The sequence below is a fragment of the Delphinapterus leucas genome, chromosome 20, assembly GCF_059928025.1.
Source record: "Delphinapterus leucas isolate spDelLeu-1000000601 "Yukka" chromosome 20, BTC_Dleu_Yukka2, whole genome shotgun sequence".
Classification (NCBI taxonomy): Eukaryota; Metazoa; Chordata; class Mammalia; order Artiodactyla; family Monodontidae; genus Delphinapterus; species Delphinapterus leucas.
In genome coordinates this window covers 40,776,461-40,789,387 of record NC_143148.1, presented here as the reverse complement: position 1 = coordinate 40,789,387, position 12,927 = coordinate 40,776,461, and the positions used below count along the sequence as shown (strand labels likewise).

Here is a 12,927-nt window from a genome sequence, read left to right as displayed (position 1 = left end):
GCAGGACTTCCCTGGTGGCCCAGTGGTTAAGAATCCACCTGCCAATGCAGGGGACACGGGTTCGAGCCCTGGTCCGGGAAGATCCCACATGCCGCGGAGCAACTAAGCCTATGCGCCACAACTACCGAGCCTGCGCTCTAGTGCCTGCGAGCCACAACTACTGAAGCCCGCGTGCCCAGAGCCCGTGCTCTGCAACAAGAGAAGCCACCGCACTGAGAAGCCCCGCGCACTGCAATGAAGAGAAGCCCCCGCTCACCGCAGCTAGAGAAAGCCCGCGCACAGCAATGAAGACCCAACACAGCCAAAAATAAATAAACAAAATTGACTCTAAATAAATAAATAAATAAATTTGTGGGCAGTGAAACAAAACATTGAGGGAGTTTATACCTAATCCGTCTATTACCATTTGGAGGTAGGAAGCCAGGTGCTGTGCTGTGGGACTTGAGAACAGTGGAGCACCTCTCCTTAGAGTGATGGAGGGAGTTGGCCTGGGAACCAAGGTGTGTTGATGCCACAGCTGGGATGGGGACCAGGATAGGGTGTGGCTGGGTCATGACCTCCAGGGTGAGGAGGGGCCCAGCGGGGCAGCACCAGGGGCAGATGTTTGGTATGACCCATGGTTGGGTTCTTCTGGGGCATGTAACAGAGGCACTGAGGAGCAAGAACCCAGAGGATGGTTGACGTGATGGATCGTAAGAATGGAATGAAGAGGGCTTCCCTGGTGGCGCAGTGGTTGAGAATCCACCTGCCAATGCAGGGGACATGGGTTCGAGCCCTGGTCCGGGAAGATCCCATATGCCGCGGAGCAGCTAAGCCTGTGCGCCACAACTGCTGAGCCTGCGCTCTAGAGCCAGCACTCCGCAACAAGAGAAGCCACCGCAATGAGAAGCCCGCGCACCGCAGCAAAGAGTAGACCCCGCTCGCCTCAACTAGAGAAAAGCCCGGTGCAGCAACAAAGACCAAGTGTAGCCAAAAATAAAATAAATAAATTTAAAAAGAAGAATGGAATGAAGGGAAGGGTTAAGCGGGGAGGTTGAGGTGCTCAAGGTGAACCACTCGAGGGACTGGACATCGTGATAAGGCCAGACAGAAGATGGCAGGTGATTGAGGGAGCTGAAAAGACATAGGCTGTGGTCAGATGTTAGATTTTAGGATTTCAGAGCCAGAAAGTTTGTGAGTGACCTTAAGATCCTGGGTGTGGTAGCTGATGTGGAGGTAAAAGTGGTCACTGGCATGTCAGACACAGCATAAATGCTTTGGGTGGATTTTCTCATGAAATCTCATAACAATCCCTGTTTTACAGAGGAGAAGCTGAGGCACGGAGAGAAGAAGCGGCTTGATCCAGGAGCCACAACAAGTCACTGCTAGAGGCTGGGCTGTGAAGGTAGGTGATGTTTTCCGCTCTCAACCGCTGTGCATAACACCCTGATGGCAGATGGCTGAGTCAGCTCTGTGCACGTGCGTGATGCTGTCCCCCAGGATTATGGCTGGTTGGGGTGGGGGGAAGATGATAAAACAGGGACGAGTCGTCTGTGAAACATTGACCTGGTCCCAAATGACAGCTGAAGTGTCACTCTGCCCCACCAGCTCCACCACCATCCATACTGGCCAAGTCAGCTCTGGGCTTCAAAGGGCTGATAAGCTTCCCGTTGGGTATATTACTCAGCCTTGTGGGGGGCACTCAGCTTCCTGGTGCCGAGGCTCTGTGTCTATAACTAACTGGAGGCCAGCCCCGGCACAGGGTTCAAGTCACAGCCATCAGTGGTTGGAACTGGAGCAGGGGAGGGAACAGCCTTGACGTGCACTGCTGCTATCACAGAGGGGAGTGTCTCCCACAGGAAAAGCACAGCTGAGCAGGGCGTGCATTGATCTGGGGGAGTGGGGGGCTTCTGTGCTCTTTACCACACTCCCCCATCAGGCCAAGATGTACAGTCTCCCTGGGGCCATATTTTCCAAGAGGTGTTGGTGGGTGCCCCAGATGCATTTCAAATCATGTGGTCACTTTCTTTGGAATAATCCTCCTGGTGAGGTCTGGATCCAGGCAAATGATATGGAGAATACTCTGGTTGTTCATCACCTTTGTCCAATTATCTCAGTTGGTTCTTTTTTTCCCCTCGTTCTGGTTGAAAGCCTTTTTCCTCTCTGTTTGACCCATCATTTAAGAGCACAGCGTGGGGCGGTAGAAATATCTATATTCTCTTGTTTATTTGGCGGCTAGTCTTTGGATCCTTCAAAAAATACATGGAACATGGGTTTTGGAAAAAGGTGGGCCTGGGTTTAATCCTAGTTGTGCTATCCTTGTGGGCAGGGGCCACATCGTGACGTACTTTGGATGTCACAAATGAGCTGTTCTTAACCTGTAAATGAGAGGGGTGCTCTATGGCCATGGGGGAGTTGCTTATACTCTTGGACCCTCAGTTTCCTTTTCTTTGCCCTGGACTTTTGTAACAACTTGGCACACTGTTCACAGAAAGCACGGAGAAAATATTGGTAAAAGCTCGGCACTGTGCCTGGTCTATGCATCCAAACCTGTTGATTTCTCCTCTCCTAGATCCCATATATTTTTTAACTGACAAGGAAATGCCATTTCCCCAGAAGAACTGGTGTGCTGGTTGCATTGCAGTGGCCTGCAGGGTTGCATTTTTTGTGCCTGCATGGTGGGCGCCACGTTGACACTGATGGCAAAGGTCATTGCAGCCATGGGTGCCCGTCAGTCCAATTAACCCAGCTGAAAGATGGCATTTTGGATGGAGCAGAAAGAGAGCTGTTAAGAGCTCATTTCAGAGCTCACTGCTTTAGCTCCTAGCAGCAAAGCTCTGGCCCCCCTCCTACCCCTAGTTCTGCTGGTCTGGAACAGGCCTGGTCGGGGGATGTGGTGGGATCTGCTTGGCCGGCGTTTGCACGATAATCCTTGATGCTGGGATTGAACTAGGTGTGAAATAGTCCGTGATGCCTTACAGTTCAGGAAACTGCAATTGCATTCTTCACACCAGATACATTTTCCAGATGATCCAAGCCTTTTCTCTGCTGGCAGCCTCCATTTCAGCATTTCTAGACCTGGAATAAGGTCATGGGCTCCAAGGGGGCCTGTGCCCACTTTGGCTTTGCGGGAAGTCAGTATTCTGTCTTGGCCTTGCCGGCCACTTGAGCTTGGATGTTGTATCATCGGGCTGCATGTCATGTTTCTTCTCGCATGTGGCGTGACATTTGTTCAAACAGAAGAGGCACTGTGGTTCTGGGTAAAGAGCAAAGGGTTTTGAGCAATGCCGCCTGGGGTTGATGCCTGGCTTTCAAGCTCTCTGAGTCTCTGTTAGGCCAACTCCACACAGTGCTTGTGAAGTCCAACCACACAAATGAGTGTGAAGACGCCAGGAACGATGCAAGGAGCTCTGTAGATATTACTGTTTTATTTATGATTATCCTTCAATTTATAGACCCATACCTACATTTTGATGTTAGGCTACGAGAATGTCACAGCTTATTTGTTAAAATATCATTAGTCTCTCAGGCACCTAATAGAGGAGTAAAAATGGCTTAATATCTACACGCTCGTTATTTACCTTTAAATGCAGGATTTGGTTGGTCTGGTTAGGTGAGCTGCGGATGAGAGGGAAGTTTTGAGAATCTATTTACAGACTGCTTTTTCTTTTCTTTTTCGTTTTGTTTAAAAAGTCAGTGCATCATCCTCAAAGACTAATGGAAATTAAGTGACTGAAGTTCCCAATCTTGTCAATGTTAACTAAAAAAACAGCGCCCGAACTGTCAGATTCGATGCACTGGGAATGGTAGGAAAAGTCAGTGATGGGGCTTCAGAGCGGAAGCTGGTAATTACCAAGGTTCCCCTTCTCCCTTGTCTCTGCCCACCCACAGCAGCACCCTCAGCCTGCACTGCATCCTCCTCTCCTCCGGAATCTGTCGTGGCTCCCTATCGCCCCATCGGTCCTCCAGGGTCTGGATCGTGCCCTCACTCGTTGACACTTTTCCCCTGGTTTTCTCCCGCTCATGATCTGTGTTCCGGTGTTTCTGTACTGCATCCTCTTCAAGATTTACCGTCAACTTGCATGTTGATTTTTGTAAGACTAGCACCTCTGAGGCGCACCTCTGGCAGAGCACTGCCAGCACCGAGCCGTTTCCTGCCATTTCTCCTACAAGAATGACCTACCTTCTAAATATTACCCGGTGGCAGCCCCACTTTCTCCAGACAGGAGGATCACGCCCCTTTAGGTAATTCATTGTACCAACTCTTAACCCGTTGGAAAATTCTCAGGGTGAGTTGCTTTAGAAGACAGTGAGATTCTAGTAACTGTGTCCCAACAGATCCCCGTTAGGAACAGCTGCCCCCTTAGTAACCTTCGTTTGGCCACTACCTGCATACCTCTTCTATCCTACAGACTGTGAACAAGCTGGAGCATATTTGATCCTGTATAATCACATACGTCCTGTCATAATGTCTGCACAGAACATCCCTTCAATGAAACTCACCAAATGCTTTACTATTATGGCTCCTCATGGGTCTTCAGAGGCCCAGGTCCTTGAATCAGGAACCTCCCCAAATGTTGGTAATGCAAGCTATCCCTCCCTGGCACATATGAAGTAGGACTGGGGCACGAGGGCAGTGATGAGAAGAGGTCTGTTTAGAATGGTGTGTAAGTTTTTGATTGCTGAAACAACTTACTACAAGCTTAGGGACTGAACGCAACACAAACTTACTATCTTACCGTCCTGTCAGGAGTCTTGACATCGTCTCATTGGGCTAAAATCACAGTGTCAGCAGGGCCGCATCTACAGAGGCTCTAGGGGAGAATCCACTTCCTTGCCTTTTCCGGCTGCTAGAGGTTGCCTGTATTACTCGGCTCACTATACCCCTTTTCCATCTTCAAAGCCAGCAGCGTTGCATCTCTCTGACTGTTCTTCCACCATCTCTCCGCCTGACGCTCCCTTCTGCGCCACTCTTACTTTTGAGAGCCTTTGGGATTGCGTTGGGCCCTTCTGGATGATCCAAGATAATATTTCTATTTTAAGGTCAGTTTATTAGCAATCTCAATTCCAACTGCAACCTTAATTCCCCTGTGCTATGTAACCTATTTACAAATTCCAGGGATTAGGACGTTTTTGGAAGAGTCAGTATTTTGCCTACCACAAATAGAGACTAGGAAGTACGGTGCCCAGATCCACTTTGCCTTTACCCAGAGTGAAAGCATTCAAATATGTAAAAGACGTCCACACTGAGGTCAAAGCTGGTGAGAAAATACGGGCCACGGCCAGGAGAGAATCCCTGGCACCAACCTTGAACCACCCACGCAAACAACACACATTTACTGATGCCTGGTACATACTAGAGATTCTGAGGCAACCGTTTATCATCATGGAGTGTGAGAGAAAGGACATAAGGAGACAGGACACTGCGATGAAGGCTTCAGAGTGGAGTGGGCACATCAGCTGGCTCTTGAAGGAGACATGGGTCAGGTGAAGATGTTCTCTGGGCAAAGTGGGGAGAGCGTTTCTGGCAGAGGTCAGAGCATGGACAGAGCCTAGAGGTGTAGACCAGCACAGCATCTTCCAGAACCAGCCAGTAGTTCTCTTTTTGCCATGTTGGACCCTGTGGAGGCCTGCTGGGATCATGACTTCTCAAACACCAATTATGTCTGGAAGGCTGTGGTCCAAGGCATTTTTGCTGGCAGTAAGCAAGGTCTTGCAAATCAGAGGGAGCACACAGCTCTTCTTAAAACTGAAAGTGTTTATGCCTGACGTGAACCCAAATTTTATCTAGGGAAAACAAAATAGTGACTTTTGGAGACAAACCAAACAAAACCAGAGTCATCCAGGGAAAGATAACCCACTTCCATGGAACAGTAGCCTGGTTTGGGCCAAATTCTGAAGCAAGCTTCCTGCTAAGGCCATTGGCCATAGAATCCATGTGGGGTTGCATCCCTTAGAGATTTAACTTGTTTAAAAGTAAGCAAATAAAATTCAGAGGAAGAAAAAGAATCAGTTTTTTGATGTGATTTGACCAGAGGTGTTTGGAGAACAGTTGATGGTGGAAAATGATAAGAGGTAAGCAGGTGTTAAAGGCTGAACTGTGCTTCCTCAAAATTTGTGTGTCGAAGTCCCAACTCCTGGGACCTCAGAATGTTACTGTGTTTGGAGATACAGTCTTCAAAGAGGTAGCGCAGAAAAGATGAGGTCATTAAGGCAGGCCCTAATTCAATGTGACGGTTGTCCTTATAAAGGAAGTTAGGACACAGACACGTGGAAGACCATGTGAAGACACAGGGGAAAGATGATCACCTATAAACCAAGAAGAGAGGTCAACCCTTCTCACAGCTTCATCTCAGACTTCTAGCCATACAGAGCTAGAAAAAAATACATTTCCGTTGTTTCAGATACCCAGTCTGTGGTGCTTTGTTATGGCAGCCCGAAAACTAATATAGTAGGTCATAAAAATCATAAGAGTCATTGAACGCCAAGAGGTAGTTGCTGTGATGTATCACTCAGATCTTCTCTCAGGTCTGATGGCCTTCTTCCTCCAAGTGCTGGGAATACTACTGGCAGACAGCCCCCAGCTATCAGCTTCTTTTAGGAATTTGCCTTGGATCAAGCTACCTTGTCCCAGGTCATGCCCCCTCTCTCCGGGTGGTCTGTATCCAAGACTTGTTGCCATGTACGTATTAAGGCTTGGTCCCTTTGCCCAACTTGGTTCAACTCTTGAAAGGTCATCTGGCTTTGGAGCTTCCCTTGGAGTTGACTGAGGCCTTTGTTAGGACTGCATCATACCTCCTCAGCTTCTCTTCAATTCTTCTTCCTTCCCCCACTTCCCTTCCACATGGATTGATCCCAAGGGCACTCCCTAATACACTTCTATTTATTTATTTATTTTTGGCTGCATTGGGTCTTCATTGCTGCACACAGGCTTTCTCTAGTTGCGGCGAGCGGGGGCTACTCTTTGTTGTGGTGCGCGGGCTCCTCATTGTTGTGGCTTCTCTTGTTGTGGAGCACGGGCTCTAGGTGCGTGGGCTTCAGTAGTTGTGGCATTTGGGCTCAGTAGTTGTGGCTCTCGGGCTCTAGAGTGCAGGCTCAGTAGTTGTGGCGCACGGGCTTAGTTGCTCCCCAGCATGTGGGATCTTCCTGGACCAGGGCTCGAACCTGTGTCCCCTGCATTGGCAGGCGGATTCTTAACCACTGAGCCACCAGGGAAGTCCCCTAATACACTTCTATATGTTAACTGTTGTCTCAGGGTCTATGTTTAGAAGAATGCAACCTGTGGCATCATAATAAAGAAATTGGGCTTTGTCCTGACAGCATTGGGGAACTATTGAAGCATTGTATTCTGACGTGGTATGATTTGTAGTGTGGCTGGTTTGACGGCTAAATTAAAGAGGATCAGACAGAAGCAAGTAGACCAGTCAGACAAGGTGGAGGGTAGGCAAAACGGAAGGTGATAGAGGCCTGGCTGTAAACGGTTATTCTTCACCTAAGGCTTCTCCTGGAGCCTCTACCTGCTGGGAAGCTCAAAACCATTCCAGTATATGAAGTGCATTGGCCTGGTTTGACTGGCGTTTACATCTCACTCAGAACATTGAAGGGAGCTCAGGTCTGGTCTGCTTTCCAAGACGTGACAGCCAAACAAGACTATAGGTGAATACCTCGTGGGTGAACAATAAGAGCTTAATACTCCAGGTGTATCCTCAGGGATTTAGATACGAATCAGAGGATAAAATACGAACTTCCTCCTTACCCCCTGCAAGGGCAAGTGTCGCAGGAGCTTAATCTGACGGGATGCAAGCTCTCCCACGCCAGCCTCAACCACCTATGGCTCTTCCCTCACATCACACCATAACTGAACCCTGAACGCTTGACAATGCAGCTCCTCTGTCTGGACTACATCCCCTCTTTCTCCGTGTCCTTCATTTACCTTATTCATCACGTAAGTCTGTTTTCTGCATTTATTGCTTCCAAAAAGCCTATACCGATGCCTCCCTCAGGCTGGGTTAGGTATATTTTTGCTGTATTTTTATAGTCTTTTTGGTTTTTTTTGACCCTTAGACTGTAAACTTCAGGACAGTAGAAACTATGTCTTCTTAGGGACTTGGAGCAAAAGAAGCCCTGCATTCTTCCCATTCAAAGTTTGACCATTAATGAATATGTACACAAAGAGCTGATTATTGAATGGGGATCCCTTTATCTACTTTGGTAATGCTTGCAAAACACTCAGTAACCATCAAACCTAGAGATTCTAGTGAACTGTGTAGGAGCTTGTGGCTTAGACTTGGGACCAAGTGGTATCTCCTACTTGTTACATTATATTATGTATTTAAACTTTAGGATCTGCAGACGTGAGCGAACTATGAGAAAAGTAGCATGACTTGTAGACTCCAGATTCCTAACCTTGTGAAATAGGACTGCAGGCCTGCCTGCATCAAGCATAGAAATCAGTAGGGGAGTAGAGAAGGGGGAGAGAGGGCGAGTGGTGGGTTTGTCTTCTGAGAGGGGTCCTGCCCTGCTGGTTTCAGAATAGCGAGGCAGGAAGGAGGAGGAGAATGTGTGGTGCCAGAGCCTGGATGGCAGAGGGCAATTGAATCTAAATTGACCAGTTGGGTTAGACATTCCTCCTTCCACAGGAATCGGGGAGTAAGAAGGCAGAGAGAGGACCAGTGTTCCCTCTAAGGCATTTCCCTGCATGGGAAAAGTGGATGGAAATGTGGCCTTCACGAGATAAAGTGGAAACACGGGGGAAAGAGCACACGTGAATTGCCGTCCAGGCCTCTTGATTTTCATGTCCCCAGAACCCAGTATGAGACTGGCCCGAAGTGGGTATCAGCCTGTGCTTACTGATGGGACGGATGAGTGGGTCACTAAGTGGTTAAGGAGTGACAGTTGCTGATAGATTTGTGGTTCTGCACCTTTCCCTGTTTCTTTCAGTTACTAATTAATGTCCTTGGGCCTGGGTAGTATTATAAATGTAACTTATCCTCAACTTTGCAGGCCTGTCACTGAAAGCCCCCTCAAAATCTCTTGTAATCTCACCTTTAGCCACATCCATCATGAGGGTGTGCTGTCATCTGAAATGAGCTCCTGCTGGGTGGGCAACGGGATGTGGCCAGAAGGGGCGACTGGGAGCCTGGCTGTGCTGCTGTCCCAGGGCTCCTTGTCCATGGGATGATGGAGTGAGCTCTGTGTGGGACCAAGCAGGCCTTGGTGTCTGACAAGGGTCAACACTGTAGACAAGTGAAAGGTAGGGAGCGGGTGGAAATCGGCGGCAGATAGGTGCAGTGGCGTGGCTGTCTGTGCTTCATCCACTTACGGCAGAGTGGAGAGAGGCTGGGTGCCCTGAGTGACTGGGAAGAGAACTAGAAAGGCTGGACAGGAAGATGGAGGCCAACGCCCCATGGTGGGGTTACGAGGGGACGGTTGGAAGGAAGGCAGGGCCCCTCCTGGGATCCACAGTATGCAGCCAGCTCCTGTGTTGGTTGCCCTGAGTGAGTGACTTGAGTTTGAAGGGTGTGCTGGTTCCCTACATTTGGAGGAGATAAACTAAACTCTTTACTCTTCTGGGGTACATGCCGTGATGAGCTTCTGAGGTCCCCCCTTCAATGAGGACTTACTGTCCCAGCTGCCAAAGGACTGTTGGCAGACAGCCTTGCTATCTGTCAGCCTCCTTTTGCAGAAACACACACCTGAGATCTTGCGCCTTCTTGGGGTGCCCAATCTAATATTGAATAGTCGCCATGGGAGTATAAAGTATTTGAGCTCAGCCTGGAGCAGTGCCGAACGGTCAGTCCTAACTCCACAGCTTCCCGTGGGGTCAGCAAAATCTGTCACTGGGTTTGCTGAATGTCTCCCTCTGCTGCCTACTTCTGTTCCCTTCCCTTCCCCACGTTTTGATCTGAAGTTCATCTTAATAAACATCCAGCTTGCTCAACAGCTCAGCATTTGCTTCCTGGGCAACCGGACCCGTGACTGTCCCCTTGTATAGTGTGTTCTCATCTGGTTTGGGAAGAGCCTGGAGTGGGTGAGGTTGAGTGTGAAGGGGCGGGTCTGGGAGTGATGGGAGAAGGGGGTCAGGCTTGCACAAGATTGGATCTAGAGTAAAAGTCCCCCAACAGCATTCGTTCAAGACCTGGTTGATGGTACCAGTGACATCTTATTGCAGTGATGCTCAGAAGGAATGCTGAACTATGGAATAGGGTGATGGTGGTGACCCAGAAGCAGATGGCTCATGGTATGTGGACAGAATGACTCGTTGGAGCCTGGGCCCACTCTTGGGAAACAGTCTCTCTCGTGCAGTCGCGTGGTCCGTCAGTCAATAGATATTTCTAGAGCTCTTCTTTGGTGAAGTTTGGAAAGTTGCACAACAAATTCTTAACGTTGCAAATATAATACAGTTGTCATGGTTATAGGTGTTAGGGTGGCCTAGAATGTGCAAGTATGGGTTTGAGTCCAATCTCTTCTGGAGAGGAAGGAGGCAAACTGGAAAGAATATTATGAATTCTGAGTGTCAAACCCCTATTCCTCAGATTTGTCATAGAAACTGAAAAACTTTCTCCTTTTGTCATGCCTCCATCCCGCACAGCCTCTGGGAAGTTACACTCCTCGTATATTAATTTCTTATGAATAAGCAATTGTTTGAGTACCTCCTATATGCCAGGTTCCGTGCTGAGAACCATGGGCCACCCTCGAATAGCTCTCAGATTCCTGTGAGAGGCAGACACAGAAATAATAGAAATAATGGTGGCATCGGGGCTCTGTTAAGTGGTTTATGATTAGAGAACTGAAGAACAGTTCTGCATGGCTCACAGCCATAGCCACCCACAAAGGTCCAAGTAAGGTGTGTGCATGGCACAAACACAAGGAAAGGGAGCAAAAGGCCACAGGGTGATAAAATCCTGTTAACTGGGCAGAGAAGACCCAGAAGGCCAGACTGAGTCCTGTTGGGCTTCCCCTCGTCCTAACGCACTAAGGATTCACATGAAAGCAGGTCTTGGAGTCTGCTTTGTCTCAGATCTCTCCACGCTCCACACATAAGGTTCACACAGGGAATTGTAAGCATTTAGTGCTGCTGGAAATTGAAGACAGCAAAGCATTAAGAGATGAGACTAACCACCTGGGCAGGTTCCAGGTCATCAAGGACCAACCACCGTGTTATCATAGAGTTTCTCATTTGCCCTGAGAACAAGTGGCTTGAAATTGTATATTCATTAGAATCACCTGGAGAGGTATAAAAGCGGTGGCTCCATGGTCTAATGCTAGACAGTGGCTCTCAAATGGGTAGTGGGCAGTGAGAAATGGTTGGCAGGGCCATTTCTGGGAGAGTCAGGGCTCTGGGTCCCCCAGCTCTTAGGTGTGGACTCAGGGGAATGATGGGGTTTGAATGTCACATCCTGGGCGGCCAAGTCCACTGGGATCAGGTAGACTAAGGTTGTCAGTGATGGAGATGCCACGTAGGAATAAAAGCTTTACATGAGAGCCCAGCATCATTTCCATGTCCTCACATTGCCTTGGCCCTAAGGGTATTAGGAGAAACTGGGAAAACTTTCAGATGTTCCAACCAACCCAGTAAGGAGAAATCATTTCCTTGCAAGATCACTGGTCCCATTCTGGGGTCATTTGGCTGTTAGAAACTCCTCCCACACCCCATGCCTTCCACCCATTGGTTCCTATTCCATCCCTAAGTGTTGATGGGATAAGCCAGAATTGATGCTTGAGGCCTGTTTTCGCTGAAGTTAATAATCAATGAAATCTTCAGTCCGTAGGCACAGGGCAAAATAAATAGTCACCTGAAGGTGACCAACCCTAACTTAATGAGGGTGATTCATCGCTTCGGGCAAAGTGCTGTCGGCCCCAGATATTGGAATCAGATCTTTAGCAGGAGGATGGGGCTGCCTGGGGGGGAAGAGAGTGGGAATATACACGGGACCTTGATGCATTAGTTCTGCTGATGGCCCTGCATACAAAACATGGACCCCCTCAACAACAAAGCTACCACTGAGCCACATTTGTAGGTCACATTTGGATGGGAAATGATTCATGAAAATATGTTTGATGTCCAAAAACAAAAGTACTGATTATCCAGTGAAGAAAGTATTAGGAAGCTCACTAGGAAATACGTTTTTGTCCTTGCACTGGCCCAAGCATCACAGTTACCATCCACACCACACAAAATGCAGATACAGTTGTGAAATGAATTCTGAAAATGGAGCCCCTCAAGCTTTCTGGTTCCCATGCCAACTGTGTCCATTTGATGTCACTTGGATCACGATTGCAGGAAAAGTACTTCCTGTTCTAGCACTTCCATAGCTTCCTAAAGGATGGGACTGACGCTCTGTACATTTTTGGTGTGAAAAAGAAGGTTCTATTGTTGAAGCCCCTTTTGTGAGACACTTCATTACTCACAGCTGAAAGCATCTGTGTTCTTCCTCCAGGCAACTCCTGCCTTTTGTGGGATCTCCCTCCCAGCAGATCTTTCCTCTTTAGCTTGTTCAAGGTCTCAGCCTGAGAGCTCATGTAAGCTCTTTCTCATCCCACCTCCTCCAGAGCCTTCCCCCCCCTTCTTTTTACCCCAGACTTACTGAGCTGAGTTGCACACTTGCTTCCTTGGCCTTCTGATACTGTGTCCCCTCTTCCCTTTGTAAGATGACTGCCCTCCTTCTATTGGAACCTCTCTTGAAAGGCTTTGGAAAGGTCCAAGTTGCCAAACCCAGTGGCTCCATTTCAGCACCCCTGAGCTGGTGCTCTTCACTTCCTCTCTTTTCCCCAGAGCTTTACCTTCGGTGACATTCAGGAATCCCTTGGGCTGTGCCCCACATCTAAGCTCTCTCTCCTCTCGCCCTCCTTCACTCGCCTAAAAGCCAGTTTCCTCTCAACATATTGGGATCTCTTCTTCTCCTTCTCTGTAGTATATCCTTTGTTGACGTCTTACCTGGGTTTCAA

The 12,927-nt window shown here is 48.5% G+C and overlaps 1 pseudogene across 1 annotated transcript in view; it reads left to right on the top strand.

The window, feature by feature from the left end:
* LOC111179682 (large ribosomal subunit protein eL33 pseudogene) overlaps positions 1 to 11,850 on the top strand; it is a 482,236-nt pseudogene extending 470,386 nt beyond the window's left edge. The window contains exon 7 of the transcript XR_016390866.1: positions 1,304 to 11,850. The product of XR_016390866.1 is annotated as a large ribosomal subunit protein eL33 pseudogene (transcript). The remainder of the gene's footprint in view (positions 1 to 1,303) is intronic.
* The last annotated feature ends 1,077 nt before the right edge of the window (positions 11,851 to 12,927 follow it).